Source organism: Camelus dromedarius, chromosome 21 (assembly GCF_036321535.1).
Source record: "Camelus dromedarius isolate mCamDro1 chromosome 21, mCamDro1.pat, whole genome shotgun sequence".
Taxonomy (NCBI): Eukaryota; Metazoa; Chordata; class Mammalia; order Artiodactyla; family Camelidae; genus Camelus; species Camelus dromedarius.
The window spans coordinates 6,195,836-6,220,001 of record NC_087456.1 but is presented as its reverse complement, the minus strand read 5'-3'; the positions used below and the strand labels follow the sequence as shown (position 1 = coordinate 6,220,001).

General features: G+C 44.6%; 2 protein-coding genes and 2 non-coding genes across 7 annotated transcripts in view; 2 read left to right on the top strand and 2 right to left on the bottom strand.

Moving 5' to 3' along the window:
- Positions 1–795, bottom strand: part of MDM4 (MDM4 regulator of p53) — a 38,642-nt gene extending 37,847 nt beyond the window's left edge. Inside the window, exon 1 of the mRNA XM_064477101.1 lies at positions 777–795. The gene's annotated coding sequence lies outside the window, so the exon portion shown is untranslated. The remainder of the gene's footprint in view (positions 1–776) is intronic.
- A 4,149-nt stretch (positions 796–4,944) lies between these two features.
- Positions 4,945–5,017, top strand: TRNAK-UUU (transfer RNA lysine (anticodon UUU)). The gene has a single exon. It is a non-coding gene; the product is annotated as a tRNA-Lys (tRNA).
- Positions 5,018–5,294: 277 nt separating this feature from the next.
- TRNAK-UUU (transfer RNA lysine (anticodon UUU)) lies at positions 5,295–5,367 on the bottom strand. The gene has a single exon. It is a non-coding gene; the product is annotated as a tRNA-Lys (tRNA).
- A 9,011-nt stretch (positions 5,368–14,378) lies between these two features.
- Positions 14,379–24,166, top strand: part of PIK3C2B (phosphatidylinositol-4-phosphate 3-kinase catalytic subunit type 2 beta) — a 61,225-nt gene continuing 51,437 nt past the window's right edge. For all 4 annotated transcript variants that reach the window (XM_031438769.2, XM_031438771.2, XM_031438770.2 and 1 more), the window contains exon 1: positions 14,379–14,795. The gene's annotated coding sequence lies outside the window, so the exon portion shown is untranslated. The remainder of the gene's footprint in view (positions 14,796–24,166) is intronic.

Below are 24,166 nucleotides of genomic sequence, written 5' to 3'. Positions count from 1 at the left end.
GGCATGCACTTTACCACCAAGCTATACCCTCCCCCCTAATTAATTTTAATTTAAAAAAAATTCCCAGATAGGAGTTCACTTTGTATCTTTTAAGAGAGTATGTGTTTAGGTCCCTTCCTACTGTTTCCTGGGCTCTTGGAATTATGATCATGTCAGCCAATTCAGTTTGTTTAAAGATGAACAAATATTTGTTGAATATCTACTGTGTGCCAGGCACCAACCTAGAGGATTCTAAAACAAGTGAGGCCTGGAATGTGTCTAGAGGAGGAATCAGACTGTCCAGGTAAAGAGGATGCGTTAAGCGCAACAATGAAGTTAACCTTGCCTGGAGAGTCAGGAGAGCTTAGCTCTTTCACTTTTGCATTTTGCAGGTTGTTGATTAACATACCTAACCTACCTTCATTTAAAGCCTTAATAAATATGTCGAATAGGGCATTATTAAGAATAGAGCTTTTGGGGAGCAGTGTATTGTTCAAAGTGGTAGAGCACATTCTTAGCATGCCCACGGTCCTGGGTTCAATCCCCAGTAACTCCTCTAAAAATAAATGAATAAACAAACCTAATTACCCCACAAATTTAAAAAAAAAAAAATAGAGCTTTCCCCCTCCTGGTTGACACTGATTCATGATTAACTATTCCTCTTCCAGTGTTGTTCTTAAACCACCAATGATCCCACCTATTAACAGAGGTCAACATCTGGCAACATTTCTCTGGCCTTTGCCAAGGAGTTCATAAAATTTCATCAAATGACTTGCTACAATGAAAATAAGCCATACCTGTGGTATTTCTTCTACCAGCCAAGTAATCTTGTCAAAAAAGAAAATGAAATTGGCTTAACAAGCTCATAACTGACTCAGTGATTACCACTTCCTTCTCTGAGAACTGTATTCGCAAACCGTTTATTTAAGAAACAGGAAATCTGGGTTTAGTCTCGCTAGAGACCAGAAAGTCATGCAGGTCTTCAGTTTCCTAATCTGTCACGTAAAATGGCTGAATGAGATGACTTTTCTAAGGCCCACTGCAACTCTAAAAGAATTAGAAGCCAATGTTATTGGTCGATAGTCATTCTTAAAAATTATAAGGAACTACTTCAGACATACAAGAAGATATAATGAAGGGCATGATGTCTTTTTCCCCACCACTCTTCCTATAGAGCAATACTTTACCCTATACAGAGAAGCTCCCTATTGTCCTTTCTCCTCTAGCATCACCCTCCTTCAACTGCAGAAGGAACCATTATCCTGGGTTTGGTATTTACCCCTGTCATGCATTTCTTTAGACTTACAGGATTTGTATGTGTATATTTTCCTTTAAATACTTTATGCTTTGAAATTTTTGAAAATTTGTCTTCACATTTGCTTCTCTGTCTGTGCACATTGCCTGTGTCCTAATCTCCTTTTCTTATAGAAACATCAGTCGTATTGTGTGTGGGCCCACCTATATGACCTCCTTGTCCCGTAATCACCTCTATAAAGGGCCTATTTGCAAGTAGAGTCACATTCTGAGGCACTGGGGCTTAGAACTTCAACAAATAAATTTTGAGGGGACACAATTCAACCCGTAACCGTAATGAATGCACCACGATTTTTTTTCTTTATCCCATCTCCTCCTTAGATAAATATTTAGGTGTTTCCAATTGTTTTGCTCTCAAACAATCTTATACTTGTGTCCATGTGCACTTTAGGGAGTAGAATTATTAGGTAACAGGCACATTGTCAGCTCTATGAGATCCTGATTAAGTGCTTTCCAAAGTGATTGTGGGAGTATACACTCCTGATAGGAATGTGCAAGAATTCTGTTTTTGCCAGTTGTTGTTATTAACAGATTATTTAAAAAAAAAAAAAAGATGTGAAATGGTTTCTCATGGTGGTTGATTTCTATGTCCATGGTTATTACTAAGGTTGAGAATTTTTTCATATTTATTTACCATGGTCACTCATCTGTGAATTGTCTGGTCTTATCTTTTGCCCATTTTTCTATTGGTTTGCCTTTTTCGTATTGATTTATAGGAGTTCCCTATATAATCTGGGTATTAATCCTTCTTGATTGTATGTATTACAAATAAAATCTTCAAAATCCGTAGCTTGTTTTCACTTTTTGAATACTGTCCTTTGACGAACAGTTTTTTTAATGAAGTCAGATTTATTATTTTCTTTATGATTTGCTTTTTGTATATTGTTTAAGAGATTCTTTTCTGTCTATGAAGGCACTCTCATATATTTTCTTCTAAAAGTTCTAAAGATTTGCTTTTCACATTTAAGCCTTTAGCTCATTTGGAATAAATCTTTGTGCATGTTGTATCGTAGACATCCAATTTTATTTTTTCAATTTGAATAACAAATATATGGCTCTATTACTGACTTTATAAACTGTGAGTCTATAGGGTCTTGAATTAATCTTTCCTTCGCATTTAACATAATAATTGAAGGTTTTGAAGAGTGAGGCCTTTAAGAATGAGTAGGATTTTAAGAGGCAGAGATAGGAGAAGTCATTTGAGGAAACATGGAGTAAATAATGAGGAGAGGAATGAGAATTTAGAAGACCATATGAAAACCAAGAAGAATCCACTTTGATTGAAGTGCTGATTACTGTGTGGAAGATTGGCATTGTATTGAATTACACTGTCAATATAATAGCCAGCAGCCACATATGGTTTGAAATGCGTATGTGATTTGCATTGAGTTTCTATTAAATGGCACTGGCATGGAATGCTAGCAAAGTAGGCCAGGACCAGACTGTGGAGAATTTTGAACGCTGTTATTAAAAAGTTCCATGTGTTATTCAGTAAGTAGCAGAGAAGAATCAAAGGGTTTTGAGCAAAGAAAAGGCAGTCTAATACTCCTAATTTTTATGAATCAGCATCTCATCTGCATGCAGTCAGTTTTAGAAACCATTCTCCCATTAGCTCTGTGTGGATGATTAGCTGTGGTGATGTGGTTTTTATAGTGAATAATTAACACGGTAGTCCTTGTTATGTTTTTAATGTGACATGAGTGAAAGAAATCTAATGTGTGTTCCTTTGAGTGAGAAACTGGAACATTAATGAGACAAAATTTTAACAGTTCCCTATTACTTAGGGGATAAAGTTATTCTTTTTGCTCACATTAACTCAATATTGTCAGCTTTCCAAATTCTCTACATCTGCCTCCACTCCAGTCCAATATGTTAAGCCTTCATAGAGCATGACTATGGTTAATAATACTGTCCTACGTATTTGTTTTGCTAAGAGAGTAGATCTTGAAAGTTCTCTTACAAGAAAAAAATTGTCTTAACTATGTATAGTGACAGATGTTAACTAGACTTATTGTGCTCATTTTGCAATGTATAAAATATCAAATCATTATGTTGTATACCCGAAATTAACAAAATTATAGGTCAACTATACCTCAATAAAAATTAATTTGTAAAACTCTGTTAAGCATTTGTTGAAGGGTGGATCGTGCTAGAAAATGATAGAGCAGAATCCAGAGTCTGATCTTGTTATGTGTTTGCCATTAAGTCTTTATGTGACTTCATGAATGTGTATTTCATGTCACACACTATTCTGAACAATTTATATAAAAATCTTTTTACTTCTCACAATCATTTTATTGCTCTGAGACAGAGAAATAGCTTACTCAAGATCACACAGTGGTAGTAAGGATTCAAAAAGGGGCACCTAATTTCAGAACCCAGGCTTTACATGAGCATTTATTTAGCCCTTTAGTTTTTCAGTGTACATATATGCACCCGTTAAAAATTTTTTATCAATGTATAGTTGATATACAATATTATATTAGTTTCAGGTGTGCAGCATAGTGATTAAGTGTTTTTACAGTTTATACTCCATTAAAATTTATTATAAAATAATGGTTATAATTTCCTGTGCTGTACAATATATCCGTGTTGCTTAAACTTTTTTATTTGAAATATTTCCTAGCTTTACAGTATTTTGCAGTTTTTCCTAAGCTGGGTTCTTTTATAGCATGATTATTATTAATGGCTGCATAACATTCCTTATTAAGGCTGTTACCATAATTTACATAGTCACGTATGTCATTTACAATTTTTTTCAATTAAAATGCCATGACATTCTCTCTTGTAATCAGGTCTTTTTGTTACATCCCTGATTATTTCTTTAGGACAAATTCCTAAAAGTGGAATTGCTGGACCCGGGCACAATCACTCTCAAAGCAGTTGGAGTGAAGCAGATGGAATTAAGGGAAAGCAACTTCAGCTAACGAAAACCCATTCACGTTGCATTCTAAGCCCCATCGTGGGTAATCCCGTCGCCAGCCCTATAGCAGAGTGCAGTGCACAGATTACTGATGGCTGCGGAAGCCTCCAATGTCTAGATCAATAATGTGCCTCTCTGCTGGCATGTTCAGCTTCCTCTCTGGTTTAGTAGGATTTCTGCCCCCGAGGTCACTTCTGGTGACCTTTTCCAGAGTTTGCATCACGTAAATTTACTTGGACGCCTTCGACGGACCTACAGGACAATCTCACTATCCCTCTGCAGGGTCCTTTCTCCCACTTTATACTACATAGTTCAATTCAAGAGCTTCAGAACAGCATACTTGTAATCTCTCTTAGAGAGACTCATTTTTTGTTGTTTTTATCGGGTAGGTTTTAGAACTGGTACCCACCCTATAATCAGTATACTAGGTCTGATGTCACTACAGCGCTTCAAAAGTGAGATACCTCGCCGTTCTGTTAATCCTGGACCTGTTAGATGACAAATCAAAGAGGTCTACCTAATAATGGTTATTGGGCATATAAATGTAATTTTGTTAACTGGTAAGGCTGGTGAAAGGGGCATGATTTCGGGCTTCTGTTTTTCTTGGCGCATGAGTCCAGAGTTTTCTTGGATTTAAAATAGTTTCACAAAATGCTGGCGGGACGAATCGACGACACAGGGTTTCTCAATCTTATGTAAAACACTATAACAGTCTTTGATTCGCGAGAGCCCGGATAGCTCAGTCGGTAGAGCATCAGACTTTTAATCTGAGGGTCCAGGGTTCAAGTCCCTGTTCGGGCGCTCTGTTTCATCGTTCTTTTTGTTTTCTTTCTGAACGATTAGGAATCCGAAGGAAAAAAAACTGCTTCTCGCTGGGAAACCACTGTGCAAAACCTCCACACTTGCCAAAAGCTGAGTGATTTTGCGTAGCCATTTTTTTCCTCCCCTGAGAATGTTTATCTAGCATATTTTGAAATTAATGAAAAATGAAATTAATTCGATATAAAATAGAACTAGGCTGCAGCATTGGAATTTTTGTCTGGTACCTGGTTACGAAGGTATGAAAAGAAAGAAACAACGCCCGAACAGGGACTTGAACCCTGGACCCTCAGATTAAAAGTCTGATGCTCTACCGACTGAGCTATCCGGGCGCCCTCTTCAGGTATCTTTCCTCCTTTTACTTGATAATATTCTAATTGCTTCTCAAGCATATTCTAACGGCTTATTAAGCAAATTAAATCTAAATTTTAATTGGTACTAAAGTTTTTTTTCCAGCAAGCTGAAAACAGACATTCGCTTTTCTATATTTTTCTTCATTTACTTAACACATGTATTCTTTAAGCTTTTTCATATATCATTTTTGATAAATTTCCAATATCTACTAAGCTCTCTCAAACTAAGCGGGAGTAAATTACAGAAAAATGGGCAACCAAGATGAATATTAAAAATTCAGACAGAGTTGCAACCTCTTTTTATTACAATTCTTCTATTTTCCATCGATTACTGCCTTGATAGGACATCTTAATTTTAGTTATTCTACTGAACCAGATTACATATTTTCCCCATATTTTTGGTGAACAATACATTTCCATTCATTAGATGAGGTAGCTGTTAGATAAGCGTTCCTTAGCACAAAAGAAGGAAAGATAAATTTGATTCATGAATAGAGGAGCTAATACAGAAAAACAGAAGTGACTATGGAAACTTGGGTCTGACTTTAAATTGAAAGGGAGTTTAGACCTTTAATTTAGATTTTGATTGGATTTTGCCTTTCCCCCTTTTCCAGGCAAGTTGCAATCCTAAAGTCAGACTCACAAGATGAATCCTTCTGCAGCAATATTAGTGTGTACCAGTGGAAGCAACATGGAGCACTAAGAATAAATATCTCCAGATCAGCCTAGTTTTTCCTAAAATCAGTTTCATCAACCCTGACACACAGGGTGTGGTACACAGGATTATGAAATTTCAAAGACTGATAAGGGAATTCATTTTTGCTTCTGGGAACTTGAGGCTTCTGAACACAATGAACAAAACGGCACAGCCTCAGTTGGAGGAATTTGTTTCCTACAATTGTCTGTTTCTTTTAGAATAAAGACCAACAAGCTGTGTGATCCCAAACAGGTCCGGGTTTCCACACCTACAAAATGAGGGAAATTGATTAGATGACCTGTAAATGAATCTAAATGAACAAACATTTATTGATCACATGATATCTCTTATGGCTTAGGTTCTGTGCTGACTCTAGAGTCAGAGATCCTGTTCACAGTCTGGAAAAGAATGCAGACATTTAAGCAAACAATTTAAACAAAGTAATAAACGCAGTAATAAGAATTCAAGAACAAGAAGTGGCAGAGGATGAGAATGGACAGAAAGGCAGAGATTATAAAATGAGGACAGGGGTCCTTGAGTTTTCAGCAAGGAAAATACATCACCAGAGTTGAGTTTCAGCAAATAACTGTCAGAAGTGTACAGAGGGAATTGTAATGAGCCAGACAGATACGTATTTATTCAGATATTTCTTGAGCGCCCATGTGTTAGATAAGAAAAAACTTGTTCAGTTTGTACGAATGAGATGTGAAAATATATACCTGTTTGGTTTTTTTTTTTTTTAATTAAGGGAAATGGTGTCTGTCCAGCGTCCCCAAAGGGAACTTCAAGGTTTGTTTTGTTTTGTTTTGTTTTTTTCCTGCCCAATGTCTCTGTTACATCATATTCCCTTTCCTTTAGGATAATAAACCAGCTGTTTAAATAGACTGGGATTAACTCATAACTTGCTTATTGAGTCCCCACTGTTTCCACAGCAGTGAGCTAGGCACAGTGGGAAGGAAAAGAGTAAGTCTGGAAGGAAACTGGGGAGTGAAAACTGTGTTTAGGGGATAGTGAATAAATTAATCTGGCTGGAATGGAGGGAGGCAGAGAAAGTAAGTGCCGAGTTGGAAACAGCTGATCGGGTTTATTTCAGGCTAAGGAGAACAATTTTATCGTAAAGGCAACGACAAAGTTCGAAAGTTGAACTGCAAGTTTGGCTTGTTAACATTGCAAAGTCCCACCTGAGCAAGCATGAACTGAATCCGTTTTTTTCTATGCTGCGTTACAAACGCCACCCGGAGTGCTATCTCGCGCCTTATTTAGCATGAATTCTTCTGAGTGTTTCTTCGAGTTTCTCACTCACGTTGACTGTTGAACCTAATTCTCCCACTAGAAGGCAGTCTAAACTCACAGGTTCTAGATTTCGGCCCATCACTACCCCCTCCCCCCCGCCCTGCCTTATTTCTTAAGCTTAATTTCCCCCATTAATTTTGCTGTTGTTGTTACAACTTTTTTTTTTAATTTAAGTATAGTCAGTTTACCTCGTTTCATCAATTTCTGGTGTACAGCATAATGTTTTAATCATACATATACAGATATACATTCCTTTTCATATTCTTTTTCACTGTAGGTCACTGTAAGATGTTGCATATAGTTGCCTGTGCTATGTAGTGTAAATTTATCTGTTTTATATATAGTAGTTAGTATCCCCCACTAATTTTTTCTGAGAGTTATGTTTTATTCAGTGGACATTTCTGAGGACTCGAACCCCCTTGGAGCCTGGGATGACAGCCTCCCAGCTCGCTCTGAGGGGCTGCTCCCTGTCCCCCACTAATTTTTAAAGGGATTCTTTTGCCCTCCTACTCATCAGACTCATTTGTCATTGAAAATTGCCAGGAAATCTGTATCAGAGATGGAAAAGGTTGTGGAGGAAGAAAGGGTTATCTTTGCAGTTCTCAGGCCCCACTTGTTACATCTCTGGACCCTGACACAGCGCACTGCACTCCCCTTCCAGCCCGCAAGCTTTGTCGTCTAAGTTGGTTGCACCCTGGATTGGTTCCTGTTTTCACAGGGTCTTGGGGGTACATCCTTGGATGCTGAGGTCTTGTCTTCCTCATACTAAGAGTTCCACGGTGGAGCCTGGCTGAATATTTAGTACAGGGTTAGTCTTCGTTGAATACAATTTTATTGAAGAGCCAGGAAACACATCTACAACGGTAGAACTTACGCAGGTCATTTTGAGAGGCTTTCCCAGGGTCCCCAAACCAAAGCCAAGTGTACCTGCCTACTCAGAGACTCAGTGGTTCACCAACACTGTATAGAGTCTTTGGAGCTGAGACCATTACAAGGTACTGGGAAGATGTGTGGTACAGAGAAGTTGTTCTGAAAAGTCTCCTTTTGTGTTTTGGCCTAACTCTGAACCATGCTTAGCCTGGGTTTCCAGTGGGCACTCCAATCTCTCTCCCACCACCCTTCCCTCTGAGAACCCAGCAAGGCTAGCAGCCCAGGAACCTTGCACAGCACCCGGAGGTCAGACCCTGGGATAAATTCTCCCTGAGCAAGGCAGCCCTCAAATATCCTGGATCATTGAAAAGACAGAGGGGAGAAGCAGGACTGATGCCAAAGCAGCAAGATCAGTGGGACTTAAGACAACAGTCTAACCACCAAATATTTACACAGCACCCTTACCCCGTTTCCAACATCCATCTTTCACAGATACTTGAATTTTTTGAAGAAAATCTACTGAAGGACTGTAAAATGAAAATGGTACAAACATTGCCTTTTTCAGTTTTAGCTTGAACTTGTCTTACAGGTTAGCCCTAACCCAGAGCAGAGCCCAGACACCACAGTGCAGATAAACAGTCACCCACCCTCTCCTCCCATCCTCTTCAACCACTTGCTTCCCGACTCATAACCTACTTCTCGTTATTACCACTGAAATCTTAAATTCTCAGGCCCCATTGTCTAGCCCAGTCACTCTCTTCCTATAAACTAAACCCAGGTCTTTGTTCATTGACTCATTCACCAGGTATTTATTGAGCATCAGCTTTGCATCAGGCAATGAATTAGGATAGAAATTCAAAGGTAAACCCAACACAGAGTTCCTTGTCCTTAAGGAGTTTATAGCTCAGTTACCCACTTCCCCTGTCCCTGCTCCAATTCAGAAAAACAGTGAACAAGCCATCACAACCCGCCATGCTTACTGCTGCCAGCCCGGGCAGCTTTCAGGTGTGCCTAGACATCCTTGGGAGGCCCTCTAGGGAAGCTTCTTGAAAAACCAGTTGCAGGGTGTATTAGTTTGCCTTTGCTGCTGTAACAAATTACCATAAATTTAATGGATTAAAACAACATAAGTTTATTATCTTACAGTTCTGTAGATCAGAAGCCCAACGTGGGTCCCACTGGGCTAAAATCAAGTTGACAACAGGGTTTTGCTCCTTTATGAAGGCTCTAGGGAAGAAACTGTTTCCTTGCCTATTCCAGTTTCTAGAAATCGCTCACATTTCTTGGCTCAGGACCTCCATCCTCCAACTTTAGAGCCACCAGGGTTGTATCTGTCTTACCATTTTACCGTCAGCATACCTCCCTCTAACTTCAGCTGGAAAAGGTGTTCCACTTTTAAGGACCCATGTGATTAGACTGGGCTCACCTGGATAATCCAGACTAATCTCTCTACCTCGAGGTCTTTAACTTAATCACAGCCACACAGCACTTTCGCCATGCAAGGTAACATAGTCGCAGACTCCGGGGGTTAGGAAGCAGACGTTTCCTCCTTTGGGAAGCTATTATTCTGCTTACCAGGGAGAAAGCCACACGAAGGGAAGGGCGGCAGTGGAGGGGGATGAGGATGGGAGGCCCTTTCTAGGCAGTGAGAAAAGCCTGCAGAAAGGCCCCTAGGTGAGAAGAGCTTGTCTTCTAGGAACTGCAAGGAGCTCAGTGAGGCCAGTGCATGCAGTTTGCAATGGGATGCAGGCAGGATTTCAATTCAACATATATGGATTGAATTCCTACGCTATAGCAGGTGCTGCCCTGAGGACAGAAGGATGAACAAGACCAAGTCCCTGCCCTCAGATGCTAGAGCGAAAAGCAAGAGATCTTGTAGGCATAAGGAGTTTGAACTTTAGAGCTATTTGGAGCCACCCATTCAGTCGATAATCTCACTGAGCAGGTGCTATGTGCTAGGCACTGTTCCAGGCTCTGGGAATACAAAAGTTTAAAAACCAAGGTACAAAATTCCTGCCCTCGCGGAGCTTATAGGCTGGTCAGTTTTAAGCAAGGGAAGCCGATGCTTGCTTCAGAAAGAGCACTCTGGCTGGGGCGTTGGAGAAAAGATTGGAAGAGGAGAAGACTAGAGAGAGAGCTCAGTGCCTCGATTCCCCCTTCTTCAAGATTCATAGCCTTTCTTTAGCTGCAGGTCCCTCCTTCGGCGTCTCCTCTTTTGCCTGGAACCCTCTCTCCCCTTTATCCTTCAACTGTCCTTCTCCTGCAACCACAACCCTGATTTAACATTCTGCACCTGGGCTTCCCGAGCTGCAGATGAAAATGATGAAAATATCCATACTGTGGCCACTACATGTCAGAAGATCTGACCCAGCCGTATCTTCAACTCTGCAGACGATTCTATTTCTCTCTTAAGAAGCTACCACTCTCATTCCTTTCAGTGGCTACTTTAACCTTAACCACTTAAGCCCTCAACCCTCCCTTCTCTCTCAGATTTGCTTAGAGGCTATCAGGTAGCAACCCCTTCTAAGTATAACCTCTAGGTTTACCAGTCCACAAATGCATTTGCCTCTGCTCTGCCTCTCAAAGACATCCCAGGCAGCTCCACCCCCATATGCCTGGATCCCATCTCCTCTGGGACATTTTTCATTAATCATCTGTCTCCTTGGTGTCCCCCTCAACATATGAGCCTTTCCCATTCGAAATAGAAAAAAAAAAAAAAAGTCTTCCTCTTGATCCTGCGTTGCCCCATCCACTGCCTTATATTTCTCCTCCCCATTAATTGCTATGCCTTTCGAAAGAGTGGCCTATATTCACGTGTCTCTTTTCCTCTTGACCCACTAGAGCCTGGTTTAACACGCTGACCGCCCTCTGTGGATCAGGTGCCCCTGAGGAAACACACCTATCACCCAGATTTGGGTGCCATGCCGAGCAAAGTTTAACTATGACTGTTCTCACACCACAGACACCAGTGACTTTCTTGTCAATCCAAAGGGCCTTTTTCAAAAGAATATGAAAAGAAATATATGTATGACTGGGACATTATGCCAGAAATTGACACATTGTAACTGACTAAACTTCAATTAAAAATCAGAAACAAAAACAAAAACACAATAATTTTAATTCAATAAAGAAAATAAGTCAACAATAAAAAAAAAAAAAACACAAAGGGCATTTTTCAGCCCTGCCCTCCTGGATGTCTCTGCTGTGTTTATGTTCCCATCACTCTTTTCAGACACTTTCTCCCTCCTTTCTGACACTCTAAGGTCTCAGTTTTTCTGCCATCAACCTGGTTGTTTCTTTCTGATTTCTTTTGCAGGCCTCTTCCTTCCTCTAAGTGCCCACCTGGGGGACTCATAGATGCCCATAACTTCGTTGATCATCTCTAAACTGAAGAGTCTAAAATTCACATCACGTGTCCACACCTCTAACTTTGAGTTTAGTTTCATAAATCCACAGCCTACTAGACACCCCTACCTGAACATGACTCTGCAAATCCATGCCCAAAATTAAACTCACAATTGCCCCCACCTGGGCCCTGTTTTACTTCCGCCCCTCACTTAGTAAATAACACCACCTGCCACCAATTCCTGGGGCACCAAGTGGGGAGTAATTCTAGATGCCTCCTCCCCACCCCACTGACGATCCCTACAGTCAATACATTATCAAGTATTGTTGATTTGACTTCCTGTCTCTTGTATCTGCCCTTGCCTTTTCACCCCCACTGCCCTAGCTTTGAGATTCTCTGATCTCACACTCAGAATGTAGCCATGGCCTCCTTGTTGAACTCCCAGCCAGTACTCCTAACCTAGCAGGACGCAAATGGCACACTCCAATTTGAAAAGATAATTTACAAAAGGCCAGTAGGGTATAGGAAAAGCACAAAAAGAGTGTGCAGTACCCTGGGGCCAGCAGGAAAGGGGTTTCCACTCCCTGGCTGGAAAGTCGAAGGAAGGGAGTGAGTGATTATCTAAATTAGGAGACAGGAGGGAAAGGGAGCGGGAGGAAGAGGGACCGAGAGGGAGGGGCAACCACCTGGAGGGAAGCTGTGCTCTTTAGCTGAGGGTGGCAGGCAGCCCATAGTGACCCCACAGAGAAGAATCCCTGAGAAATAAATATCTAGACCGCCTTGCCCTCCCACCTCCCACTCCCCTGCCATGGATCCCCATTGGCCCACCACTACTAGGAAGCCAGAGTGAGAATGGACCTGGGGGGGGTAAGAAGATAGTGTGCCTTCCAAATCCTCCTGCGTAATATGCCACATCACAGATCACTGAGCACACCACTCCCAGTCTGCACCCTGGGTTCTCTGTCACTTACAGGACAAAATCTAAACTTTCTGACATGCCATGCTCTGGTTTCTGGTTCCTCTTCTAATGCAACAATTTCTCCCTACTTAAATGCCTTATAAAGGCTTTGATATGATCCTCAACCCAGTGGCCCAGACAGGCTTATTTCCATTTGCCCTCCACTGAAGACTTCTCATTCCAGCAACATTGGACCACTGATGGCCCCTGGGTTACTCTGTTCACAAAGATTTGTGTTGTGATCAGCAGGGAACCAGTGAGCGAATGCAGGCATGTTTTCATCCCTTGCGGTGCCTGGAGGTCAGGAGTAGGATCTTGTGTACATCATGACATGTGCAGAGCACACTTCTGCGGTCATCAAAACGGTCCACTTACATTCTCTCTTGTGACCTTCACAACAGTCCTGAGTTGTAAGCGAAGCTGATAGGATTACTGATGCTTGGAGAGCAAAGTGGACTACCCAAGGTCACAGTGCGGTGGGTAGAGAAGTAACAGCCTCTGTCAGGTCTCTTTCATGAGCTTCTCCTCCCATCGCCTCATTCAAGGTTGCCTGCAATTAAGAGTCCTTTGCGTTTGCCCAGATTTCATTTTATATGAGGACAAAACAATCTCCCAAGAGATCCTTAGTGAGCTCTGTAGTTTCCTCCAATTCTCTAATGAATCTAAGACTTGGGTTTGTTGAAGTTTCATATTAGTGGGAAAATTTTTAAAGTCCCCTATATCTCTTTTATACATATTTTTGTTTAAGTCCCCTTTTATACTTTTATTAAAGTCCCCTTGTCTTTTAAAAAGGCTTTTCTGACACCCTTTAAAAAACTCCCAAAACTCCAGTGAACCCAAAACAGCCTGGGATAGTAGCATTTCAATAAATATTGCTTTGAGACCAGGGAAGGGGCAGGTTGGCAGATGTGTCCATAGGAACCCTGGCTGGGGAGTCGTGGGCATCTGAAGGAGGCTGGGTCTTAAGCCTGAATATCTGAATACCTGAAGGGGATTGCAGAGAAGGGAGGCTGAGAACCAGGTGTCAATCATAGTCTGGCAAGAAAGAAGGGCGCTGGGAGAGAACAAGGTTCAAGTTTTGAGGAAAATGTACTTTGGGATCTGAGATCGAAGTTATTATGCAAACCAAACGGAAAAAGAGCTGGTCAACTATTGATTTCTTTGGTTGGAGCCCTTTGAAAAATTCTTCTGGAGACCACTGCTCATGGAAAGGCACTTAGAGTCTATTTTTAAAACATAACATGCTGTATGAAAGATTTTTTTTTTCTCTCCCATGGTTGGGTTGGAGGCACTACTACCTCCTCTGCCCCCTCAGATTGGTGACTGCTATTTTCTGGTGCTCGGATCAGAAGATCCACTAGCGCGAATACAAAAACCGAATGAGACTGAGTGAGCAAAGCGCCGAGACGCTCCCCCCAACCCCCGGCATCCTCAAGGTGGGGACTCTTCCGGGCGTCGCTATTTTAATGATGGGGAGAAATTCTCCAGACCGATAACTGGACCTCCAAACTCTCATTTCCAGCAGAATGATTTGGCATTCATCCGACACAGAACAAAGGGGGGTCCCAGCAGGGAAAAGTAACGACCATCTGCAAAAACCCTCACGCAAGTGGGAAGTGGAAATTTTGGCTCTTGGGTTGCTAACGCACAACTTGACGCCAGCGCGTTTCTGTTTCCCCCACGCACTGGCAGCGGAGGGAGGGAGAAAGGGAGATGGAGGGAGGGGAGGGGAGAGGACAGGAGGGGGAGGGGGGAGAGCGGAGGGGAGCGGAGGGGAGGGGAGGGCGGGCGGTCAGGGTTCCAGGACCTGCCCCGCCCTCCCGCTCGCCGCGCAGTCGGCGCTGCGGGCTGGAGCCGCGGCCGGCGGCTGCCTGTCCTGGCCCGGGCTGGCCGAGCCTCGCGTCGCCGTGCAGTGCGCCGGGTCTCCGGGAGATGGCTTCTCCCTTCTCGCCCGCTGCTCCCGCTATTGTCTCACCCGGGGTTGCCTGACTCTGCGGGCTGGCGCACGCTCTCGGCCGAGAGGACTTCTTCCCCTACTGCGAGCTGGTCCTCGCGTCCTCTCCCTCCTCTCGGCTGCCCCGGGGACCCCGGGGCCGGCGGCCGCCGCGTGCAGCGAGGAGAGGGGAGCGGCCCCGGGAGGAGGCGGTCCTCGGGTGCCGGAGCCGCCCGGAGCTGCGGAGCCAGCACCCCCGTCGCCGAGCACACCAGACGTCGGGTCTTGCAGGAAACAGCAGTGAGCACAGGTAGGACGCGCACCCAGCCCGGAGCACCGGCCCGGGTCTGCGGACCGTCTGCGGAGTGGAGGAAGCGGAGGTCAGGGGGCTCTCCCTCCAACATGGCAACAGCCGAGGTGCAACAATGGAAGGAGCCGAGGGTTTCCCGGCGGCGGGCTGAGCCCCAGCCCCAGTGCCGAGCAGGTTGCCGACCCCCACCGCCTCCCCGCTCCAGCAGTTTCGGGGTGTCTCGGACCGGGGGCACCCTCTTCCCCACCCCTTTCCCTCTTAACACACTTCCTGGCTCCCAGCTGCAAGGCGACCTGAGCCAGCCAAAGGTTTTGGTGTTTGTTTAAGATGAGAAATAAAAAGCAAAACCTGCCCTGGAGTGAGGCTGGTGTAGGTGGTGCTTTCTCTTGCAGTGGGTGAAAAGTCGGCATCTAGCCTGGGGAATATATACATTTTTTAGCCAGACGGATTGTAGAATTGGCTTCTCCCTTATAAGGATACTGCAGCAAAAGGAGAAAGCTTGGGAGAGGGAGAGGGGCCCTCCGGCCGGAGATCCCGGCATTGGGGCGGGGGCGGGGTAGGGGGGCGGGCTGGGGGGGGGCGGGTAGGCGCTGCTCTCCTGGCCTGTACTTGTCTCTCATTTTCGGCTCCTACAGCGGTGGCTTTGATGTTGGGGAGCAATCGCAGCAGCAGGAAGCCCAAAGGAGGCTGCCAAGCTGGGGTGGGGTGGGGTAGAGTGGGAAGCCCAGGGGCTTGGCACGCTCCTGGGTTGTGGGAAGAGGTTACCAAATGCATGAGGTTAGTGCACACACCCGAATTGGCTAAGGGGCATGTGTGTGACGATTCTGCCATTGCTCCAGCTCTTTCAGGCCAACCTTCTTTGCTTCCGTCTCCACCCGCCTGTGGGGTCTTTGTGGCTTCCCTGCCCCAGTCCCACCAGCCATCCCTGGGATGGAATCTCTATTGTCTCAGCTGCCCTGAGGTTTTTTCCCCCATATCCTGGGCAGGCTGGTCCCAGCATGGCACCAGATTCCTTAGCACACAACTACTCAGGCTCCCAGAAGTGGGCCAGCACTGCCCCTCCTCTCTCTCTACTACCTGACTGTCTGGGTGGTGGCCAAGCAGATGTAAGTAATATGCACTGAATTCCAACCCTGTATCAGTCTCTGAATGAAAACTTACTCTCTTGCTGCACTAGGCCTTGGAAAGATATTGGAAGAGAAGTGGTCCAGGGGGTGGCAAACCTGATCCCCCAAATACTCTCCCTCCCCAACTCCAGCTGTGGATCCCAGAGCAGAGAGCTTATGAGGCCTGGCGGTCCCATCTGGGGTTGTGTCCATGGAAAAATTAAGTCGAGGCACATTTTATAGCTCTGCCTGGCAGCCAGAGTCTGAGGAGATGGTGGCTTTGTGCCGGAGCCCTGGACTGAAGCTGTGGCGGCTTCTCCTTTGGCCTTTGGGTGAGCCCAGAGTTTGATTTCCGTGGCTCTGAATTTACTGCTGAGTGTACATGGGTGTGTATTAGTCTAAATCTGATCACATTCTCAGCCCTGGCCAAAAGGGAGCTTGTCCATTTCCCTCTCCCTGGAAATATTGGTGAGGGAGGCCTACGAGGCCTACTGGGCTGAGGAAGGCTCAGTTTGCCTGGGTCCTCAGGCTTTTCCTGGCAGTGCTCCTTTGGGATTGTCCGATGGCCTGAATGCTTGTGGCCTTGGCCATTATGGAGTGGTACTTTAGCAGATACACATCCTTGTGGGCCTGTGGTCTCTCTGTGGTTTCTCCACCCCACCTAAGCCTGACACTTTGCAGGTATCTCGTGTGTATGGTCCTTCAGCCTAGACAGCCCTGCGGGCCAGCAGGGATAAAAATAAAGGATCTCTGTTCCCTTTGGGGGTTTGTAACTGGCCATAAACTTCAGGCTTCTCATGCTCCCAGGATGTGAACTTGGACATGATAATGCCAAGTAGCAGAGAAAGCAGTGGGTGGGTTCAGTGTCAGGAAGCCTGGCTTTGAGTCCTTGTGTATCTTACTTCCTAGCTATTTGAGCATGGACAGCTTGTGAGCTTGTCTAAGACTTAGTTTGCCTACCTGTAAAATGGGAAAAAAATATCCTTGGCTCACAGGATTGTTTTAAAGATGAAATACACCGCTTACCATGAACTAAATAAAATCACATGTGCAAAAGCACTCTGAAAACTGCAGAGTACTATACAAAAGTGGATTATTCAGCCAGAGTTGAGTCTCAGTAATGAGGGAGGAAAAGCTGGTGCGGGTGGGGGGAGGGGTGGGAAGAAAGGGATATGAAATAGAGAATGTTCCGGAACCTTTCTTTTCTGGCTAAGGGAAGAATGACATGACGATGTCAAGGTAACTGTTCTTTGATTATTTCTTTATTTTTTATTGTTTAATTTTTTTTGTAAGGGGGTAATTAAGTTTTGTTTATTTCTTCTTCTTCTTATTTTATTTAACAGAGGTACTGGGGATTGAACCCATGACCTCACGCATGCTAAGCATGCCCTCTACCACTGAGCTATCCCCTCCCCAACTGGGTATTCCTCTTTGAATAGGGTTGGTAGAATGAGTGTTGGGAGAGAAAGAAAGTCTGCTTAATGATATTTGTAGCGAACTGGGGGAGACATCCACCCCCAAAGGCTAGCTACTGTCTATTGACAGGGTAGTGCTGAGTTGACAAATAATATAATAGCCAATGCTTACTGATGACAGCCAGCTAGTAAATGACAGAGGAGGGATTTGAAGCAGGCAGTCCCACTCCAGACCCTGTGCTCATAACCTGGGTGCCACTGTCAGGGAGATAGTGGGTCTTGGGGGAACAGAAAGGGGCAGCAGAGTTACAGAATTCACTCATACTGGACTCCTTGACTTGAATGCCCATGAGATGTCACCAGTCTGGGACATACCTTAGATAACAAACTTCTCAAGGACAGGGACACTGAAGGAAAAATTTCTACCCAGCCCCAGCCCAGCATAACCCCTCCTTAATTCTCAATTGTTCAGGGGTTGAGGTATAAGTATGTGAGTCCCTTGAGCTCCCCCCTTTCTGGCCTTTCTCTGCTTTCTCATTCATATCCCTACATTCAGTGTCAGGAGAAGACTAGGGATAATCAAATCAACTTACTTTGCTACCTTCTGGGCAACTCTAGTCAGAGATTTAGAACATGGAGCGGGGAGAGGGGAGCTGGGAAAATGGAGGCAAGTCTTTTGTTTCGGTATTTCTGTATCTGCTTTGTTTTGTGTTTGTGGTGTGAAATGAAATTTAAGAGAGCATTCTTGTATTTCCTAAGATCATGTAAAGCTTTAGAATTGGAAAGGACTTTGGAGATCAGTTCCCTGCAAAGAAATGACTCTCCCAAGGTCACACGGTGACTAGCAATGCTAGTACTTGCCCTGCAGATCACTTTACGACCCATGAAAGGGCCTATTCTTTGGTACTTTAGAGTATGCCTATCTGCCAACCCTATCAGCGCCTTCATTGTTGGGAAATTCTCCTCTCTCAGGATCTCAGTGATGGAATGCACTCTTCTCCCATCTTCTTAGTGCTAAAGGGATTAAGGACACAGAGGACACCCTTTGAGCCTTGGGGCAGAGGCGCTCAAGGTATGGAGAAGGAAGAGGAGAGAGGTTCCCAACAGTCCTGAGGCAGAATACAGAATTCTTGGACAAAGGAATCAGTAATTCACTCCCTAGGAAAGTCTCACCTAGCAGAGGCTCCCCGATGTTTCAAAGAAAAGCCAAAAATCATTTGCCTCTTTTCCTTCTGCCTTCACTCTATCACTCCTGCCACTCTTTCCTGAAAACATTGTCCAACTCCCTCTTCCTGGACCTACTTCTCTTCACCCTAGCCAACCGTAGTCACTGCGAGACAATCTCCTGAGCAGTGGTTTGTTTTTCTTCTCGGCAGTTCTTCCTACTGTGCTTTGTACCTCTTGAGTCTCTGCCCCGTGGATCCTGTCCTAGGGGTTAGGTTCTATTTCTGATCCCCTCCCTACAATGGAGGTGGGGGCCAGGCATGGGCGCTGGTGACACGTGTCTGGGTCCCCAGGCTCGTGTGGAGAGATCCTCTCCAGCCAAGTTCTTCTCCTTCTCTGTCTTAATCTACTTGGTGCTCTTGAGGGCAGAGCAAATGAGGGGAAAAGAGTAGAGAACCAAGGAGATTGCATTTTGAGGAAACAGCACAGTGTGCCTTGCCAGGTGGAAGAAATAGACGTGAGCTCTTCCTGTCTCAGGTCCACAGTAACCTAGAACCCAGACAGGAGTAATGCCGGAGCCCAGCCACACTGAGACATCGCAGCCACACTGAGACATTGCAGCCACATTGAGACATCGCAGCCACATTGAGACATCGCAGCCCCACTTTTCTGAAAGCAGTGTTTGCTGTGTTCCTGACTTGCCATCTCGTTATGTCTTCTGAAGGGCAAAAGAAGTTAAAGGGACTAGCAGCACTGTTAGAGTGCATTTAATTCTGACCAGAAGTGGAGAGATTTGGTTCGTAAATGGGGTATTATGGGAACCTGGGAGAAGGCAACTATATTTTCCCCAAAAATACTATAGCCAGAATGTCAGATTTCCACTCTAGATTTCAAGAAGGCAGATTTGGGGGGGCGTAATTAGGTTTGTTTATTTATTTGTTTTTAGAGGAGATACTGGGGATTGAACCCAGGACTTTGTGCATGGTGGGCATGCCCTCTACCACTTGGGCTATACCCTCCCCCAAGAAGGCAGATTTTTTTTTTTTTAATTAAGAGAAAAGATGGATACAGTTCCCTGACAAGATGTTGCAGGTGATCCCAGCAAGGAAGGCAAAAAGGAGCCACTTGAGAAAAAGTTCAAGTACCAAGAAAGGCAAGAGCGTCCTTGAAGAAGAAAAGCCACCGGCACTGAGCGTCGTCTACCCGCAGCTTTTCAAACCTTATCTGAATTTTCCCTCCCCCATCCTTTGGAGGAAATAGATGATGATAAAATTGTCTCATTCCCCTTTGCAGATGGGAGAACGGAGCTTTATTTAGCTTAGGTTTACATTCAAACTGAGACTAAGAAACATGCCTAAGATTGTACAACTAATTAGGGAAGAACCAAAGTTTGAATCTGGGTCAGGCTACCTCCAGAACTGGTGGTCTTTCTGTACTGCACTGAAGGGACCTGTGTTGGAAAAAGTCAATGAGTCTCAAGTTCTGAATGAGATGGGACTTCCCCAAGAGCCAGGTGACGGCAGAAAGCATTCTTCCACGGTCGTCTGTGGAAGGAGGTATGATCACAGAGAGATGTACGGCTGTCAGATCATGTTTAAAAAAGAGCTCACTCATTCATTCAGGGAATGTTTTTGTGAGTGTTTACTAGTGACAAGTGAGTAGGCTGTAGTGGGGGTAGTATGGGATGCTTTGAGAACACAAAAGCAGAGGTCGGACTTCCTGGTAGAAAGGAAATGTTTGCTGAGATGTTTATTTTTGGAGGGGTGTAATTAGGTTTATTTATTTATTTTTAGAGGAGACACTGGGAATTGAACCCAGGACCTTGTACATGCTAAGCATGCACTCTACCACTTGAGCTATACCCGCCCCACAAGATCTGGCCGATGAGCAGGGATTGGGTTGGGACGGCGGATGAGGAAAGTGGTGAAGGAGGCCAAGTGAAGGGCGTTGAATTTGTCCAGAGCCGTTGAAGGAGTTTGCATTTCATCTTTTATTCATCTGTTCATTCACCTGCTATGCATTCAATGTCTGTGATGTCCCTGGCGCCCTCCTCGGTGCACAGCAGTGAAGAGGACAGGCGAAACGAACTGCCTAGAGCAGTGTCTGATACGTGGCAAGGGCTCAGTGAATTGTGATGGTCTTGTTTCTTTTATCGTCCTTCGACGGCAGGTTTGTGCTCAACCCTCGGGAGGCTAACTTGAATTCAGTATATCCCTGACCTTGAGTGGCCACGGTGTACTCCACAAAATGCACGTGAATGCATGAGTTCACGTAGTGCGATAATTCTGTTAGCTCAGTATGAGCCAGTTGTGATGGCTGCCCCACGAGGTGGTGTAGTCTTGAGCAGCATTTCACAGGAGTATAGAGGCTTGGATCAGAGTGCTGAATGTTTTGGGGGCCCCTAAATGCTCAGACTCTAATAAACGCTATGAGGTATCAACCTGGAAAAACAAACCCCAGTTCTGTCTTCCTCATCCAGCTTCAGGATCTCTGATCCAACCACAGGGAAGTGTTCGCTCTTCTCTGGGTTGGTCAGACCACCCTCAGGTTGCAGTATTTAACAGCTCTGTCCCATGTGTGAAACACTGTACTGGGCATCATGGGGAAAACAAAAATAAATAGGTAATTTTTATTAAGATAAATGGGCTTATGTCTATGAAAGGGCTTTGTAACTAAAAAGCACCTACGTGGATAGGTTATTTTTATTCTAATCACTAATGGAGTAATACGAAACAGTATAACTGTGGTAGGATGCATTAAAAATTTGAGAGATGTTCCAAAGAGAGCAAAGGCGCTTTCAGTCACAGGAGATGAAAGAAGGCTCAAGAACAGGCATTTGTAGAGGGCGAGCCAGGGAGTATTCCAGAAGGTACTAGCATGAGTGAAGGTTGGTGGGGATACGAGGAGCCCTGGAGAATGGGGGGCCTGCAAGGGACTGGGCTGGAATTCAATGTTGGGGGTCTTGAATATATGACAAGAAAGGGGAGAGACAAAGTTTTTCGTTGGAAGAATGGCATGATCTGAGCTGCCCTGAGGGGTTCCCTGGCACTGGGGTACCAGCACTGCAACGGGTCGGCATGGGAGACGGAGAGGCTAGCTAGGGTGCGGCTTTAATGGGCGGGTAAGAGAAAGGATTACAATTTTTGGTGCATAACATGTGCTTTCTCTAGGTTATTTCACTTGATCAAAGTAATCAGAAGCTTGGAAAGGAATGGACCAATTTGGGAGAGGTTAGAACAGAAAGTCTGGGGGAACTCCTTCCCTGGAGGATTTTAAGAATGGACAAGATAGACGGTTGTGTTTCAGGCTGGAAAGAGCACTTGAGCGGGAGTCTGAGACCTGCTTCCAGTCCCACTTCCCACCCAGCTACCTGTGGTCTTTGGTTCTGTCTCTCCCTCCCTCTCTCTCTCTTAAATCAAAGTACAGTCATTTACAGTGTGCCAATTTCTGGTGTATATATTCATTTTCGCATTGTTTTTCATTATAGGTTACTAAAAGATACTGAATATAGTTCCCTGTGCTGTACGGTAGAAACTTGTTATATCTGCAGATCTTGGGCTCCCAGTTTATTCCTTCCTGCTCCCTTTCCCCCTGGTAACTTTAGGTTTGTTTACTATGTCTGGGAGTCGGTTTCTGTTTTGTAGATAAGTTCATTAGTGTCTTTTTCTTTTTTTACATTCCACTTATGAGTGGTATCATATGATATTTTTCTTTCTCTTTCTGGCTTACTTCACTTAGAATGATGATCTCCAGATCCATCCATGTTGCTGCAAATGGCATTATTTTATTCTCTTTTTATAGCCAAATAGTATTCCATTATATAAATATATCACAACGTCTTTATCCAGTCCTCTGTCGATGGACATTTAGGTTGCTTCCATGTCTTGGCTATTGTATATAGTGCTGCTGTGAACATTGGGGTGCAGGTGTCTTTTCAAATTAGAGTTCCCTCTGGATATATGCCTAGGAGTGGGATTGCTGGATCATAGGGTAAGTCTATTATTTTTAGTTTCTTGAGGAATCTCCATACTGTTTTCCATAATGACTGCACCAAACAACATTCCCACCAGCAGTGTGGGAGGGTTCCCTTTTCTCCACAGCCTCTCCAGCGTTTATCGTTTGTGGACTTTTGAATGATGGCCATTCTGACTGGTGTGAGGTGATACCTGATCTTTGGTTCTCCTATCTGCAAAACTATGGGTCTGGTTTTTTTGTTTGTTTGCTTGTTTATTTATTTGCGTGTTTTTTGAGTGCCTTGAGACAGTGATGAAGAGTGCTGGGCTATGTGGGGACAGCTTAGGCGTGCGCCAGGATAGTCACCAATATCAGCTGGACATTTGGTAAAACGGGGTGTGCCTGGATCTCCATGGCAGGATGGGAAAGAGACCTCAAACGAGATTCAGTTTAACTCTTGCTTACTTACTTACTTACTTTATTTATTTTAATTTTAAATTTTGTTTATTTTATTATTTGCTTATTGAAGTAGAGCTGGTTTACAACTCTTTGAGTCTGTATCTTTTACTACTGTGTGGCCTTGGGCAAATTACTCAATCCCTTTCCTGTTTTCATAAAATAAGTATAATAATATGCACATTTAAGGATTGTTGTGGGGATTAAACAAGACAATACCTGGCACTAAATATCAGAGACGAGATGGGGGGGGATCTGTTTCCTTCCTTCTATTTCTGCTCCTTTTCACTTGGCCTCCCTCTCCATCACACACCAGAGCAAAGCGTGATACCCTCACTCCAGTCCTGACAGTGGACGTATCCCTGGAGGAACTCATTCGACAGACTTTGTAATGGTGTTTACGTACACTGCAGTGGTATTTCAGCAAGGTAGCCATGGACTGTGCTGTTACATATATAGGATATTTTAGCTCTAATATACCTGCACATACGGGCACGTTCTGGCTGCACTCGTCCGGCTGCAAGCATGTTAGCTAGCCCCTGAGAATGGCTGAGACTGGCCTCTAACTATTGCTACCTGGTAGACCCTGAGTGAGGGTCATGTGAGCAAGGGCCCCATGAAGGCAGGGCTGTTGGGATGTGAATGTGCTGCACTGCACCAAGTGGGCAGCTGGTCCACCCCTCTGCTGAGCATCCCCGTGCTGTCTGTAGACTAGGGCTCTGTCTTAGGGAGACCTTCTTATGCAAAGTGGGACATAGGAGCTGGGGGAAAGGCATTAGGGCAGGTACAGAGCAACACCGAAACTGACATGAGTCCTTGTCAACTGCCCAACCCCCTAGGTTACTTCCTGCTTAGAAAATAAATCTCCTTGACCCCGCCATGTGCAGAGATGCAGAACAGTTGTTTTAACACCATCTAAGGCGAATGTGTTCTTGCCCCGACACCAGGGCCACCATTTTAATCAGTCGTGTCCCACACACAGCATCAGAGTGTTAAGGAGACATTGAGAGTAAAAGAAGTAAGAAGACTTGGAAAGGGCTGACCAGGGAAGGCTTCTGACCATCTTGAGTTGGGGTGGAAAGAGGGGAGAGAGAAAGCAGGAGCAAGAGAAAAGCGCCTCAAGCCGCATCCATGGCTTTTGAAGCCCTAAGAGTCGGGAGGGACGGGCAATAGGACATGGGGCGTCTATGCCAGGGCACTGGAGCCTTCCACTCTGAGAGCTCTGGGGGTGACCAGGCTGATAGGGGAGTCCTGGTTGGGATCCCCTGGATCTGGC